Source organism: Indicator indicator, chromosome Z (genome assembly GCF_027791375.1).
Source record: "Indicator indicator isolate 239-I01 chromosome Z, UM_Iind_1.1, whole genome shotgun sequence".
NCBI classification, from domain to species: domain Eukaryota; kingdom Metazoa; phylum Chordata; class Aves; order Piciformes; family Indicatoridae; genus Indicator; species Indicator indicator.
In genome coordinates this window covers 58,917,294-58,934,638 of record NC_072053.1, presented here as the reverse complement: position 1 = coordinate 58,934,638, position 17,345 = coordinate 58,917,294, and positions in this window count along the sequence as shown.

Below are 17,345 nucleotides of genomic sequence, written 5' to 3'. Positions count from 1 at the left end.
TTAAGGATTCTATAGATCTTTGCTGCTATAATGTAGTTCCTGATCTCTGTCTATGAAGATCTCTGCATGCCACTCAAAAAATGTCATGTCACCTTTATATGCCTTTAAAAAAATTACTGTAACCTCTTCTGAAACTAGTAGGAAGTAGAATAGAGTTTCCTAAGGAAAGTGTCTTAGGTTTTTATATTTGTGAAAACAGTTTAATGGAAGAGGCTTCAGGTAGTACATATTCACACATATCCATAGGTTTTGGTGAACATTTCACACAGGTCGTGATCTTGGATTTTGTAGTTTGGGAGTACTGCATTGCAACAGCAAAATTTCCAGTCCTTATTCCATATACCTTTTTCCATGATCACAGATAATCACAAAAGACTGTACACAACTTATTATTATTATTATTATTTACTCCTTACCATTTACTTATTCCTTTAAAAAAATTAATTGGTGATAGAATGGTGCCACCTGGACTTAATTACAGATTTAGTGGTATAATGCAGTTCCATGAGAACAAACAGTTACATCAGGTCACAAAACACTTTCAGAGTAAAAGACGTAGGCTTAGTATCTGGGGTAACAGTTTGTGGCTTATTTTGTAGTAAGTCAGTAAATAGATGCTGGTTGCAGCCGCAGGCTTCAGCTTCCCTATAAAACTATTTTATTGACAGTATGAAGGGGTGAAAATGATCATCAACACGTAAACACTGCCATATTTTTGAAGATATCCACCTGCCTGTCACTGACGACATATGCAATTGGGAAGCTAAACACTATGGAGTGGGGGAATTGCTGAGCAGTGAACAAGATTCCCCAGAATGAGGTGTAATGAAAACGTAAACATCTCCTGCTGGTAAAAATCTGTGCATTCAAGGTAAATTTTAAATTACCTGCAATAGGTAAATTTTAGATGGATCTTTAAAGTTTGCTCTTAGGTGATTAAGAGTTACCTCTGTGCCTAGCCAGCAGAAATCGAAGAGAACTTCATCAAATAATACTAAGTGCAAGCCATGTTTCTTGAATCATCACTAAATGCATAGCTCCAGCTTGATTCCTTGAAGATCAGCAAAATACTTGACGAGACACAGCACAATAAAACATCCTTCTCACTCTTGATAGATGTCCTACCTTATGCAGTATTGGCAGATGATAAAATGGTATTGTGGTGAGCATATTTGAAAGTTTGTGCAAGGGAGAAGAACTGAATCTGCTCTTCAGTATTTCAGAAGAAGAGAACCCTTTATCCCACTGTATTCATGGCAGGAACCAAAGTGCTCATGCATCTGTGCCTCATCACATAACATTATTAAATCACCAATTAATGCTTAATTGTATTTAATATCCTAAATTATAATTATATATTCCTGATTGTAGATCCATATATACCAAGTGATTGTGACATTAAAGCTTTATTGGAAGTAGTGTGCTGCTTCTGCCAATGATTAGTAAAAGTACTTGAAAGGTGTACCAGTAAAAGTAGTGGGCACTGGTCCCATCTACTTACTCTCACAATCCTCCATATTAGCACTGACATTGGTTTGGCTTCTCAGCTGACCGTACTGACGTATAGGTGGTTTGGGGGCAAAACTGTTTTGTTTTAACCCAAATCAGTTTCTTAATGCTTGTCCACAGTAAGTATGGGATGAGTAGCAATGGCATTAGAAATGCTCTGTTATGAGGAATATTGGTAGCTTAACCTGACTGTGGAAAAGCATCAGGCTTTCTGAATTAAAACACAAACCACAGAACTTCAACTTAGTAGCAAAGCTTAGCCATAGCTGGGGCTGTGAATGTATCTACTGAAAAGCTAATTCTGCTGTTGGGGAGCTGTATTTTCATGAATTGAGCTCATCAGCTTTGTCTAAGTTAATTGTGCTGGCTTAGAGTGCAGAACATGTTGAACACATTGCAAAATGGCCAACTACATCATCACCAAGAGTCAGACAACCTCAGGCAACATGATTCATTTCTGCCTTCAGTGCTAATTCCATCTATCACCACTGCATGAGACATGACTTTCTGCCTTCAAGCAAGCTAATAGAAATTATAAATTCAGACTTCAATCAGGTTTCCTGTTAAGCCCAGAAGACACAAGAGTGCTGGTGCATGCAACCTTGCTTACTTAACGTGATGCAGAATGGTATAACTGCATCTATGAATGAATGAGCTGTCATGCAAAAGGCACATTCATTTGTTATAACATAGCTATTTAAGCATCTGTGGGAACTTTGCATAGCATGGGTTGTCTGGTTTTTAGATACAGAGCCTGCTAGCAGAAAATACACACAGTGTTGTGTTTGATTTATTAGCTTCTTCAAGTGAAGTGTATGCTTCACTTTTGGACTTGGATTGTAGTAGAAGACACTCCTGATATGCCATGACACATGTGCAAAGCAGGGCTGGAGATCTGGCAGATAACACTGAAATTAGCTTACTCTGATTTTCCAGCAGTTCAAGAAGGTGTTGGTATATGAAAGAGTCACGATAAGCTTTATTAGTTGAGCAATGACTTTGAAGGTAGGAGATGTTTCAACATGCTGAGTGAGCCACCTACTGTGGATACACATAATTTTCTCCTCAAAATGCCAAGCACTGAGAAAATTTCATGTATAGATGTCAGTATTCAGGGAGTGTTGGTCTCCTACTAGTGCTCTGCATTATCAGTCATGGGCAGTTGTTTCCCAGGAATGTGTTTTGTTTGTCCATGCTGTGCCTGGAGTGCCACGAAGGGGCTGTTCGCTTGTTTTGTTTTGTTTTCAAGTCTCTCACTGTTCTGTCACCATTTGTAGTTTATAACTGATTTGAAGTATTTTCTAGGCACTATAAATTAGGTTTGTATTTGTGCTTTTCCTGGTGGGAAGTTTGGATGAATGACTCCTGTTGATACAGCAATGGTATGAGGATCCCTCATGCACCACACATGAGCTAAGGTTTGTCTTGCACCTGTTGTCAGTCACTGTGATCACTAACCAAATGTAAGAGGCCAGTTCCTCTAAGAGGAAGAGGAGTATTACGTGGAATTGATTGTGAAGTCCTCAGATTTCATTAAATATGGCAACATGAAAGAACTGCTATTCTGACACAGTTTTCCTTGGGTCTTTACAGTAGCAATAAAATACATGAAGAATCATAGTCCTTGCGGAGGACCACACTTTCCAGGTGGTTAATGCTAATGTACATTTTGGCACTCTGCAGCTTTTTCCACTTGTCACAATTTTACCTCCTGGAACAGTAACAATTATCTCATGTATGGTGTATACACAAAGCAGCAGTGTAATGCATAGATGTGGGAGCTTTATGCAGCATTTTGATACGTGTCCATAAAGGAGAAAAACGTTTTGGGTGGAAATAAGGAACCAACAATCATACTTCAGCAAGCAGCACTCTTGGTTTGGAATGATGGAGGTCTGTGGGAAGGGCAGATATTAATGGTGAGTGAGTGAAAAGAAAGGAGGGTTAGTGGGGGAGGAGGGTAGCTTTCATAGGTCTCCAAGTACTGTACCTAGGCCAATTTTCCCTGGTACTCTTTTCAAGAGGGAGCTATTGGCAACAGCCAGAAAAACAGAGCCCAGTTCAGCAAGGCTTTTTTGTTTTTCACTGTTTTAGTTAGTGGGTTCCAAACCAATTACTCTTTCTGTAAGTTGCAGCAGACATGTGGTTTCCAGCTGGCATAAGCAAGATCCATCATAACAGGCAGGATAGGAGCAGCCTGGGGAAACAGAGCTGCAGAGGGAACAAAGCTGGGAAGCGTGACTCGGTTTTGAGAATTCTTGAAGACTGTATTAATGCACAAACACATAGGATGGTGTGATGCATGCCCATGCAGCTCCATATCTCTTAAAAGGCATTAAGGAGTCTGTTCCTAAACCTATTCACTGGAGCTGGGCATCATGAGGATGGTATTGCTGCTACTTTCTGTTGACTAGAACCACCCACCTCTATCTGCTTACATCTGTCCACAATTGCAGAGATGCTGTTTTCCTAAGTGACTGCCAAAACGCACCCAGCCCAGTCTTTGGATGCGAACTGATTTGCAATGCCATGCTTTGGTTAAAAGCTTCCTCAGCCATTCTTTGAATCACAACCAGGGCACTGGAAATGTATGACAGAAGGAAATGCTATGGCTCGTGCAACGGCTTTGTAAAACTTAGAACTGTGAAGTTACATCATGATGACTTCTTACTAAAACAATTTTAAAGGTGATTATCAGCCTCATAAAACACACTTGCATAGCCAAACAGAGCAAAATGAAACTGAGATGACTTACGTAGACGAAGTAGCCCATACTGTACCCAGTGCACATTCTAAAAGAAGGCATAATGATTTCTTCTTAAAGAATGAATGTTTAACTGCTTCTGGGGTACAAGGCAATTCTTAGCTGCTGTGCAAGACATCCCCTTGCCTCCTGCACAGCAGCACGTCACAGATCCACCTGGCAACAATGCAGAGGGCAGCACAGGGCTGTTAGGACAGCCCGAAGTGCCAAAGCCATTTGGCACAAGGGATTTGACACTGTTTTTATCAGGCCTTACAGGCATTGCAGCCACCAGCAGGGAAATTGATGCAAGCACCATGCCCCAGGTCAGCTGTTGTCTGAGCCAGTAAGGTCGCCAGAGTAAGACTCCCTCAAACGTGTGCAACTGCAGGGCAGCTAAGACAGCCCCAGCCTCACCCTAAATTAAATGAGTTGTTTGCATCACATTGCTGGGCAGCACTGCTTCTTTCCCAAGTGCAAATCTCCATGGCGTTGCACTGTGTTAAGAAAACCTTTCTCACATCTTCTGAGATGCTTAGCTAACTGTGCAAAGTTAAGTCAGATCCTTCTTCTCCCTGCCCACATTCAGTTGGATTATGGCAGTCCAATCACTTAATGGAAGGGCAACTGGAGCTGGTTATTATCAATACAATAGTCAGTGCTGTCACTGCTTGGAAAACTGTGATCAAATATGTGCAGCTGCTCCCTTGGATAGCTTTCCTCAGTGTGAAGGCTTCCACACCCATGAACTAAACTCTTCCACAAGACTGACATGCCTTCTAAATTTAAGCTTCTCTGTAACTGACCACAGTACAATAAACCCTGCCACAGGGCATATAACCCCCACATCCATTATTATCAGTCTTGATGTTCACATTATGAGATGTTTAAAAAGTTAAATTATGGATAATGGAAACTGGGCAGTGGCCTCCCTGGCTGGGCACTTGCTTTAGATAGCTCATTGTTCCAAGGTAAAATCAGTTTCACAGCTCACTGGAATATTTCTCTACAGTCTGACCCTCTGAGCATAAATGAACCTCCAAAGGAGAACAGCCTTTTCTGATCAGGCCAAGAAGTTCCAAAATCAGAAGCCTTCAAAGAGTTTAAAGAATTTTACAAAACTAAAAATACTGTTGCATGGTTCAGAATTTTATTGCCTTGCATTTAACTCTGCACAGCCCTTTGCACAAATTTTTGGTACACCACATACCTTCATTTTTATTCCCTCACAGTGTGCTATTTAAGGGTTTTTGCTTCTAGGAACTATTTCCTAAGACTTTATAGGTTACTGATTTTGTTTGTTCCCTACTTTAGGTCAGTCTTAATCCTTCCATCACAGATAGCATTATAGTTACATTTAGGAGCAGTATGAGAAGTATGCAGCAGGAAATAATGAATTTAAGTAAGACTTGAAATAACAAGCCTAGGAAAATTGTCCCTAAAATCTTCTGGAAAACTACTGAAATAGCATTAGCAGTTTTCTGATTTTGGTCAGAGTCCTAATATCTTCTAAAGGATAACAGCAGTGACATTTTCTTTTGTAGCATAGCATCAGATGCCATCCTAGGCCTCATCCCCACTTCAGTCAGTAATACTTACTGAAAGGTCATTTTAGAGCTTTCTAGGGAGTGCACAAGCACACAGGGTACAAGAGACACTATGAAAATTAAAAACTGAATTATTTTTTAGTAATAATTACATAGATCAGCTAGTGTGTGTGTGTATATATATAAAATTGCCCTGTCCCTTGCCTGTGTCTTTAAGCAGAAAGATAAGACTGCTTCAGAAGCAGCAGGGTAACAAGAGAATTCTCTACTGCTTCAAGTAATTACCACAAGGTAACAAAATACAGATCTGAGAAAAGTAAAAAGTAAGGTTGCACTCTTGTCAAAAAACCTCATATGTTTTAATCAAAGAATGTATTTGAACAAAGACTGCAGGAACTAAGCCAGGATAGGACAACTTGTTTCATTAGAGGTGTTTGCAATTTACTTGTACTTTGCTAATTTATGTCCATAAAGTGTCACTTGGGTGAACAGAGAGAGGATCTCTCACTTCTAGTAGAGCTAGTAGAGCTTTAGATACAGCTTTTAGCCACTTCTTATCATAAATGATCATTTGATGGGCCATAGGAACAAGATCTGTCCTTTGCCAAGGTATTGCAGAGAGACAGTCCTGTTACCAACACCTTGACATGATGGAAGAAAGCAAAGACAAAGAAACTTGCACAGACTGGATAATTTTTTCTCTAGTTCCTACATGCCACACCTCCAATGAAACTGCTTCAAAGAGTCCAGTGCAGAGCCACAAAGATGATTAAGGGAGTGGAACATCTCCCTTATGAGGAAAGGCTGAGGGAGCTTGGTCTCTTTAGCTTGGAGGAGACTGGGAGGTGATCTCATTAATGTTTATAAATATGTGAAGGGCAAGCATCAGGAGGAAAATCCAGGCTCTTCATAGTGGTGCCCAGTGACAGGACAAGGTTCCTTGTGAACATAATGAAAAACTTCTTTACTATGGGTGGGTGACAAAACACTGAAAAAGGCTGCCCAGAGAGGTTGTGGTGTCTCCTTCTCTGAACACTTTCAAAACCCACCTGGACATGTTCCTGTGTGACCTATTCTAGGTGATCCTGCTCTGGCAGGGGATTTGGACTTGATTCTTTAAGGTCCCTTGCAACCCCTAATGTTCTGTGATTCTGTGAAAGTGGGGAGGAGAGTGGAAGAGGGGGTGTCACAGTCATACCTGCTGTAACTGAGAGAGCTCTGACTGTGCAACACTGCATGGTTTCAACAAATATGCCTTTGTGAGTGTGTCTGTCTGTGATTTTCAGAGGCTGTTTATGACAGTAAGATGTTCCCTTCATCACCCCCAATGATGCAGCATTGTCACTCCTATAATACTATCTTGAGCCCTTATCTGTGAGAACAGAGGTGTCAAAATCATACAAATTTTCTTTACAGACAGGGTGATTAATGGAGGAATGCTATAGGGAACATGTCTGTGTTAGAGCTCAGTGCTTCAGGTCCTGCCATTTTGCTGTTACAGTTAAATGCAAAGTGAATATTGATTTTGTTTGTGGTTCTTCAATCAGCAAGTGGGTTTGATGTTTGCATTCATGGGTTATTTGGAGCAATAGAAAAATCCCAGCCTGTGTGGAGGTGAAAATGTGTGCTGCAGGATCAGTGGTTCTCTTAAAAGCCAGACTCACAGTGTCTGCACTTAGGAACAACAAAAGGCTCAGTATAAAAGCCCACAAATATAAGCAGGCTTCAGCAGCAATTTTTGGGAGTAAGAAAAGGAAAATTCAGCAGCTTCTGCACTTGCAGGCTCCATAGCTTTCACTGGTCAAGTAAACATGCTTAGACAGAGAAAAACAGGAAATGTCTTTGGAGTAGGCCCACAGCTGATCCCTGGAGGAATGAACACTTTTGGGGCAGACACCTAGTCCTTTTGGACTATGAACACATGGCAGTGTGCAAACCCTAAGCTGGTAGATAACTGTTGCATAGTAGGGTTTCTTTTTTTAATCCTTTCTTAAATATTTTATCACAGTGATGCTACCACTGTTGTTTTAAGGGCTCAGCTTTGGCCAGCAGCAGGTCCATCTGTCTGGGGATAGGTTCTGACATCTTCTCACAGAAGCCACCCCTCCAGACCCCACCTTCAAAACTTTGCTACATAAACCAAACAGACCAGTACATCCCTGGCATTACTCCCTCCCCTATGCCTGAGAGGCTTTTTTAAAATATGTGGTGGGCAGACATTATCCCCTTTCACACAAGGTGGACTGGTGGGTGCTAAGCTTTCTTTTTTAAAGACACTGCATAGAACAGGTGCTGTAAGATGTCAGCTAGTCCCATTCATACTGGCTAACAGCTGTCTTCCCTCCGAGTGGTGGTGATTTTACCTAGCAAGGCAGCATACGTGGGTTCAGAGGTCACCCAGCATACTCTGAGTGGTGATGTGAGTCACAGTGTAAGTCTCTGTGGTGTGCTGCTGCCCTTAGTCCTCTACACAAGTCCCTGGGTCAGTGTGACAGACTAGTGAGAGGCACACCAGTGTGGTGTATAGTTTTCTTGTTCCAAGAAAGAAAGAAAGAAAAAGAAAGAAAAAGAAAGAAAGAAAGAAAGAAAGAAAGAAAGAAAGAAAGAAAGAAAGAAAGAAAGAAAGAAAGAAAGAAAGAAAGAAAGAAAGAAAGAAAGAAAGAAAGAAAGAAAGAAAGAAAGAAAGAAAGAAAGAAAGAAAGAAAGAAAGGGAGGAAGGAAGGAAGAAGGAAAGGAAGGAAAGAGAGGAAGGAAGGAAGAAGGAAAGGAAGGAAAGGAAGGAAGGAAGGAAAGGAAGAGGGAAGGAAGAAAGGAAGGAAGGAAAGAAAGGAAGGAAGGAATGAAAGGAAGGAAGGAAGAAGGAAAGGAAGAAGGAAGGAAGAAGGAAGGAAGAAAGGAAGGAAGAAAAGAAGGAAGAAAGGAAGAAGGAAAGGAAGGAAGGAAAGGAAGGAAGGAAAGGAAGAAGGAAAGGAAGGAAGGAAGGAAAGGAAGAAGGAAAGGAAGAAGGAAAGGAAGAAGGAAAGGAAGAAGGAAAGGAAGGAAGGAAAGGAAGAAAGGAAGGAAGGAAGGAAGAAAGGAAGGAAGAAAGAAAAGGAAGAAAGAAAAAGGAAATAAAGGAAGGAAGAAAGGAAGGAAAGAAAGGAAGGAAGAAAGGAAGGAAGAAAGGAAGGAAGGAAGAAAGAAAGAAACAAATGAACAAACAAACAAACAAACATGAATCTGGACAAAATTAACAAAACTGTGTATGTTTTCCATCCCCAACTCCCTCACCACTCTCAGCCCCCTTCCTTGCTATTGCAGAATACTCTGCAGCTTCAGTAAAGGTTGTCTCAGGTGCCAAACTCACAGCAACCCTATTTCCCATTGAGCATTTGGCGTTCAGTCTTTAAAAGGTCTACAGCCCTGAAAAATCATGTATTTGAAAAAAAACAGTGTAATATTGTTTATTCACTAGATCCTCAATACTCTTTAAACTCCTCTCTGCTACAAATCAACTTAAGACGGTTGTCTCATTTTGAGCTGAAAGAATCAGGACTCTGTGCTTCCATCTGCACTGAGCCCCTCTTCCTCCTGGGTTACACCTTTCAGCAGAGAAGCTAGATTTTAGCAACCTACTATAGCTAGTTCTGTGATGATGCTGTTGGTGCCCACAAGACAAGCAAAAAAAGGCAGCAAAAAGCATCGTCCTCCCTAAAGGTTAACCAAGGTTGCTGTTTGACACAGTGCCATACGTGCCGTATTACTGTCTGCTGTACTCTTCCGCATCAGCTGAAACTAAAAATTCTAGCTGGTGGTGCCCATAGGTTTCTGCTGGCAAGCCTACCTTCTGATGCATGGTGCTGCTTTGCTTCTAGCTGTGAGCCTTCAGTTTTAGCTCCAGATCCAGCCAGAGCCCACGACCTTCCCATTTACCACCAGACACACTGAGAAGAAGAAAATCAAAACCTGTTCTGTGTGTCCCTTAAGAGAGTCCTAAATCTCTGAAGATCAAATCAAGTACATAACTAAAGATTGTGCTTCTCCCCACCCCCCCACCCCACCCCCAAGCAATACAGTAACAAGTTCTGACAAACACATAAACAGTAGGGAAAAAAAAAAAAAGCCACATGTTTTCTCCTGCATTTGTCACTCAGAAATAAGGACTAGTTAGCACAAAAATATGGGGGTGGGAGAAGAAAATGCATAATTCAGACTACCATGCTGTTCTCTTTCATTAACTGTTGTGGCTAAATTCTGCATCTCCTTCTCTTGCTTCCTTTCAAATCTGGCAAGCAGCTGACTTGTTGAGAACCACTGTTAGTCTTGGACACCTTCCATCTCTGTTACGTCCCTGTAAATAAATTCAAAGAGCTGTTATATGCAAACACCTTTATTCTGACTAGTGGAAGAAGAGGCTCTTCTGAACTAGAGAGGAAATGTACTGGATTTCAACTATGCTGCTCAAGAAGAGTGTACATAGCACAGAACAGTACATGTGTAAGCATGCCTGGTTCTCAGGTCATGCTCCAGCTTGGTATTGGTTTTCAAATCATTCACCGGCACTGAGCTGCTTGTGAGAGAGGTTACATGAGATGATACCAAGTTGTTAGAGGGCATGACTAGCTTGCAGTCTTAGCACAGGTCTTCCTGTAGTGCTTTGTTCTCATATCCAACTCCCAACTTTCTTGCTCCAAAGCAGATCCTAACAGTGTAGTGTACACAGTAGCAGAATGACATGAACAGCCCAAAGCTGTGAAGTGAGTGCCGTGTGGAACGCATCACATAGAATCATAGAATCAACTCGATTGGAAGAGATCTCCAAAATCATCCAGTCCAACCGATCATCCAGCCCTATCCAATCAACTAGACCATGGCACTAAGTGCCCCATCCAGTCTTCCCTTGAACATCTCCAGGGATGGCGACTCCACCACTTCCCTGGGCAGCCCATTCCAATGGGCAATCACTCTCTCTGTGAAGAACTTCCTCCTAATATCCAGCCTATACCTCCCCTGGCACAACCTGAGACTGTGTCCCCTCGTTCTGCTGCTGGTTGCCTGGGAGACAGTAGCCCAAGGGCCTCACTCTGCTCTGACACTGGGCCATTTCTCATTTCCTTCAGAGGAAATGTGCCTTTCCCACTCTCAGGTGTTGCACTTGCTTTGCTTTGCGCTGCTCTCCCAGAAGGACAAGCTATGTCTGTATCTCCTTATCAACACTGGGGAAAGAAACTTCCCCATCATGCAGCCCTGACAATGTACATTTTGTACGACAGTCAAATTCACAGGCACACTTTCCCAAATTGTCATCTAGGATGAGAAATCTGCTCTGCAAGCTCAACAGTTATTTTGAAAATAGATGCAAAAGCTGCCTGCCCAATATACAGGGCAATAACTGCTGTGATTCTTGATGAAGACATTTCCCTTATGGATACTCTCCTTACAAAGGGAATAGCTGCCCTGTGCTTCATCCAGTTCTACTGCCTTCTCAGTTTCCCTCACACAGAATATGGTAGCAGTGCCACTGCTGGGTGCAACTGACCCATCAATCTCTGCACCACCCAGTTTTCCACTCCCTGTTAAACATGCACACCTGTCCGCATGCCTCAGACTGTTAGAAGGTTCCAGGCACATTTATTACCCAGTGAGGTCTCTGCTCCCTGCAGCAAAGAGAAAATAAAGATCATGCACAGTAAAATAAAAAGCAGAGCAGTGTATGCTGAAGATACAGGGGATAAAAAAAAAAATCACGTATGCATTTAATCTAACTATAAAACTTGTCTTCTTGTGCCAGTCTTTAGGTACTTCAAGGTATTTATGCAAAAAATGGTTTCTCTCTTAGCCTTCTACTTGCTCCCATACTCCTCCTACACTGGTAAAACCAGGCCAGTCTTCCTCTTGAGCTGCACTGCACAAAACATGACTGAAGAGGCTTGAATGAAGGCACCAGAAGAGGAGTATTTTATAATCTCTGTTGAGGTCTGAACAGCAGATCTGAGCTGCCTTACCCTCTTTATGCCTTGCCTCTCTGCAGGGAATAATGAATAAGCATATGGACAACACATGTGAAGCAAGATTTGAAGCAAGGCAAGGCGAGGCAAGGCGAGGCAAGGCGAGGCAAGGCAGACTACCCAGTCACTTGTATATATACAAATTGCCACTGAAGCTAACGTGTAGCTGCCCAATGGAAAGGCCTTCTGCCAGGCTATAACCATAAAAGGCAGAAGCAAGGACCTTTTATCAGGGGGAGTAGTGTCAGCTTACATGCTTTCACCCCAGGTAAACATCTTGTTTCCCAGACAGGCAGGAGTCATGTCCCCTTTGTTCTTTTTCTCATGTTGCCCTGTTTTTCTACAGGAAGGAGGGGAGAGAAGGGACCCTGTCTAGACATCTTAAGTCCTGTCTGGGTTTATACTGGACCATGTCATGGCCCTACCATGACATCAGGCACAGTCAGGCTTCTAAAAGTCCTTTTCTATAATTCATATATGGATGAACTGTTCATATACAAATACTTTTGTCAACAGGAGCCAGGACTGAGCAGTTTGGTGAACAATGTAAACTCATTGGCCAGTAGCTGATGAGATGCTTCATGTACCACATGCCCGTATTTGGCCCTAAACTGGCCAATGAGGTAATTCATTCCACATATGTCATATTCAGCACAAAGCTGAGGGATCACGAGGGTCATCTCTTGTTCAATAGCTGGTTTCCAAAGAGGGCTTTTTCCATTCTGCCTTCAATCCTGACTCAGGTGTTCCTGAATCCAGTTCCAGAATTCAGCTCTTGAATCTGGTTCCTATCTGCCACTGAGTCCAGTCTCCAACTTCTGCTACAGTATCAGTTGTGACAGTGATGTAATTGCCATCAGGAGGATTTGGTTCAATATTTGATTTGCATCTATCTGTATAAAATTTATTTTTATATTAGCATTATTTTAATTAAAGTAGTTTAACATTTATTTTCGTGTTGGCAAGAAATGACCCTGTGGCATTCTGAAGATAGAATTCCTGAAAAATCAGTTGTCTGGGTGTCAGGTTCCTATGTGGCAACAGAACAATAAAAAGAGAATAGGCCGGAGAATCTAAGCAACAATGCAGTTATTTGTCTTACTGGATGAAGATATCAACATTCTGGGTAAAATCATGCATAAATGTGAAGAGCAGTGATGTTTTCACCAAAAAAAATCTCTTCTCATTGTGAATTCCCTGCAGCCCTGTAAAAAGTTGAGCATTTATTTTCATCATGAAAGATAAAAATGGGGATATTAAGTATGTTTTAGCCCAACAGCAATTCACTCTTGTCACCCAGCATATACTGTTTTCCATGAACTGAGAGATGATTTTTGACAGTAAGCTTTTTAATAGAAGAGAGGTTTCTGACAGTGAAAGCAGCAGATTCTTTTTCTCTTTGCACAGAGCTTATCAGAGAAAATATCATTCAACATAATTAAATCTGTTTTCCTTTTTGCTAATAAAATCTGACACAAAAAATCTGAATTAGCAGAAACAGCTGATTTTATGAAACATTAAGCAGAGGACTTACTCCAAAACAGCCAAAAGCTACAGAGCAAGCTCAGCAGGTATCAAGAATTACATTTTTTTCCATGTCCAGTTATTGAAAAATAAGGTATGCCACAGCATGCAACATGCACTGGAAACATTTTCCCATGTGGCTAGTGCTCTAAAACACAGAAATGTTACAGACAGAAAATTGGGTAGAGCTTTAAAGCAAATACAAATGCAGATTTAAAAAGCGTCTTACAACATCAGTTTGTGTTTGCACGCACCACATGAAAAGTGCTTTGAACTTCATGATTAAAAAATTTGGCCTAGCATGAGGCAGAAAGCTTGGTAGCAGAGAACTTTACATCTCAACATGAATGTGTTTAGTCCCCAAACAATTTATAGTATCTTCCTCACAGTGTTAAAGACAACCAAAGTTAATAATCCATATAGAATAAAGATGAAGATTTTAAAGAAAAAGTTAAAATATATTGTAAAGTTTCATAAAAACCACCTTACGTGCTTGAAGTATTTTTCATTTATGGAAAATTTGTAAACGCTACTGTGATCTGTGGTATAGCAAGAGCACAAAATGTGAACTGGGTCTTGGTCACACACTGTCCTTTTTTTGCCTAAAGCAACCAGTGAGAGACCTGAAGGATCGTTACAGAGCCTTTCCAAGAGCACACGTTTCAATCATTCCACTACAAACTGAGCCACGAGCAGTGCCAGAGGAAGGCTCTTGCCAGGAAACAGCTGAAGAAGTTGTGCCAGAAACAAGGAATTACGTGCTGTGATAGCTACAGGAGCAGCAAATCACAGTGAAGGAGGAACCTGTTGGTTTGCACAGAACAGCAGTAGCAGCAGAAAGATGAAAGCAACAAGAACAGTTGTCTGCCCAAGAAACCCCCCTTCTGTTCGGTTCTCTCTTTTGTTATAGATCACTCTCTTAGTGGCTTCTGAGCATCTCTGCAACTCACATGCACTCTCCTAAATTATCCCAAGGAAGCAAACCTCCCAGAGATTTGCTGGCTCCAGGCACAAGAGTGATAAAAGCCACAAAATGTATTGTTACGCTGTTTAGAATTACATAGTCACAAGCCCCAGGGGTCTTCACTTTAGAAGTTTCCTGTTGGCAGTAAATCTCAAAATACCAAAACAATGCTTGGCTAACACAGGAATTGAAAAAATTTGGGGATGCTACTCTGAGCCTCTTGACTTACTGACCTCAACGTACTTGTGTCTTACAAATGCAAACCTGTGAGACATCACTCTAGTTTTCCTGGGTCATCAAGCCAGTCACAAATTTCCAATTAACCTGCAGATCTATCACTTGCAGATAGCTGATCAGATAAATGTCTGGGACAGCAAAGACTTATCTTGTGAAGCCTCATGTAAGTGCTAACACTGCACTCATTCTTTGTACAGATAAATCCTCTTGTCAGCACTGTGAGTGAGGAAGGTTTGTCATCTAGCTTCTGCATCTTGAAGTCCACATTCTGGATAATTTTTGTGGTACTGCCACACAGCAAGATGGCTTCTTTCCTGCCAACAAATGTGCAGTGAGCACTATCCTACCCAGAAGATTCAGACACCAGCAAAAGGAATTGATAATTTACTGGCTAAGCCTAGCAGTGGTTTTTCCATACAGGTGTAAAATCCTCTTTATCCCTGACTTACGTGTAGCCCCTTTTTCCTTCTTATTTATTTCTTTATTATTTAATGGTTAGAGCTTCTCAAGTGATGCAGAAACTGGATGGGTAGTGGGGTAGAACTTGACATCTTCACCTATACAGTGTAAAGCAGCAATTAAAAAGTACAATGCATCTACTTGACATATGAGCAAAGCCAGGAGTTTTTGTGTTTATTATATATAAGCTCAGTTACATGTAAGAATGATGTAGTATGTCCTCCTCTAGAGGCCAGACAACAGGTGGTGCCAGGAAAGGGGCATCTCTGTGTAAGAGCACCTCAGCTTTTACATGACAGAAAAACTTCCAAGACGTACAGAGGACAGGAATATAGTTTGGCGGAGGACTCTGTTAAAAAGTTTTGTTGCATTAATCAGGGCTCAAGGTCTCACGAGTAAACTCAAATTGCCTAAGAGGATTAAAAGTCATCCTGATGTTACAGATTAGCGATTCAGACACTCTTGGAAATGGAGATGCTTATTTTTTTAAATGAAACAAGCAATGATGGAACTTGTTTCAGTGGTCTTTTTTCATCTACACTTTTAGCTCAATGTGGATTTATGTACTAATGACAAGTACTTTAACAGAGAAATCCTAAGGGTGGTGCTCAAAAACACCTGCCTGGCAGGTACAACATAAATGCAAGGAGTTTAGCACCTAGGGCTTCACCTGTAAACGGGACTTGCCATGGACTGCTGAGTTAGTTCATCCTTGAGACAAATGGTGGAATTCATGCACTGATGAGACAGACTTAAACCATACTTGCAGTAGGCTTGGCTGCAGCCACAGAAGCAGCTCCTGTGCCCCACAGTCAATATAGCCCTTCCTTGCTGCTGGCTATGGCAATACAGACATTTCCTGGCAAAACCAATTCAAGCAGTCCCTGCCTCCTTGTCCTTGGGCTTCTTCCCTCTGCCATGCTCTCTCCAGGTTTTGTCATTGTGAAGTTTGTAAGACTGCCTCTAAACCCACAAGTTAATTGAATCAAGGAGCTGGTTGTGGTTAAAATTAACTATTAAATAAGCAAGTAAAAAGCTCCAGCTTTGCTCTGGGGTCAGATCAATGGATCCACAGCTTCTGTAGTGACGATGGCACATTATTTACAGTCCAACTGTTGCTTCCAGCTTGACAAGTATAAATTGCTGTTGACCTTAGCTCATATTCTGAACTCAGGAATAAAATGAGCTGATACAAGTCCTTGCTGACAATAGCCCCTGGCAAAGGCTGGAGAGATGAAGAGAAATCAATCACTAGAGCTGAAGTTCTTGTGACAGTGAGTCAGCACTCTTAGGCTTTAAGTAGCAGTGTGCACCTGGTTCATCTTCTCACATACTTATTTTTTCTTTTCAGAAACAGCAGTATTAGAATGGAAGTTCAAATCTTGGAGTGCAGTTCTGTGGCAAGGGCTTGCACAGAAAGCCACAGAGACTTGCTCAGTAAATTGGGTAGGAGTCTGGTTGTTTGCTTCTGCAAATGTTTTACTTTCTATCACTTTAGAATAATTCTGGCTTGTTACTGCATAGCTGTTACTTGACTTTTTCATTCCTTTAGAACAAGAGAACAAATTAATCTTAAACTATGCAGCAGTGGTGATTTCTGCTTCAGCTCCTATACAGGATCACAGGATGTTAGGGGTTGGAAGGGACCTCTGAAGATCATTGAGTCCAACCCTCCTGCCAGAGCAGGACCATAGAATCTAACATAGGTCACACAGGAACACATCCAGATGGGTCTTGAAATTCTCCAGAGAAGACGACTGCACAACCTCTTTGGGGAGCCTGTTCCAGTGCCCTGTGACCTTTACAGTAAAGAAGTTCCTCGTTATGTTGAAGTGGAACTTCTTGTGCTGTAGTTTACATTCATTGCCCCTTGTCCTGTCACAGGAGGGTGCAAGTGAGAAGAGGCTGTCCCCATCCTCTTGACACCCAGCTCTCATGTACTCATATACATTTGTTAGGTCCTTTCTTAGTCTTCTTCTCTCCAGACTGAAAAGCCCCAGATCTCTCAGCCTCTCCTCGGAAGGCAGTGCTCCAGTCCCTTAATCATCCTGGTAGCCCTTTGTTGGACTCTTTCCAGCAGATCCCTGTCACTCTTGAACTGGGGAGCCCAGAACTGGACACAATATTCCAGGTGATGTCCCACTAGGGCAGAGTAGAGGAGGAGGAGAACCTCCCAAGATCTGCTGGACGCACTCCTCTTAATGCACCCCAGGATCCCATCGGCCTTCTTGGCCACAAGGGCACATTGCTGACCCATGGATAACTGGTTGCCCACCAGGACTCCCAGGTCTTTCTCCAGAGGGTTGCTTTCCAGCAGACTACCTCCCAACCTGTCCTGGTGCAGTTTATTATTCCTTCCCAGATGCAGGACTCTG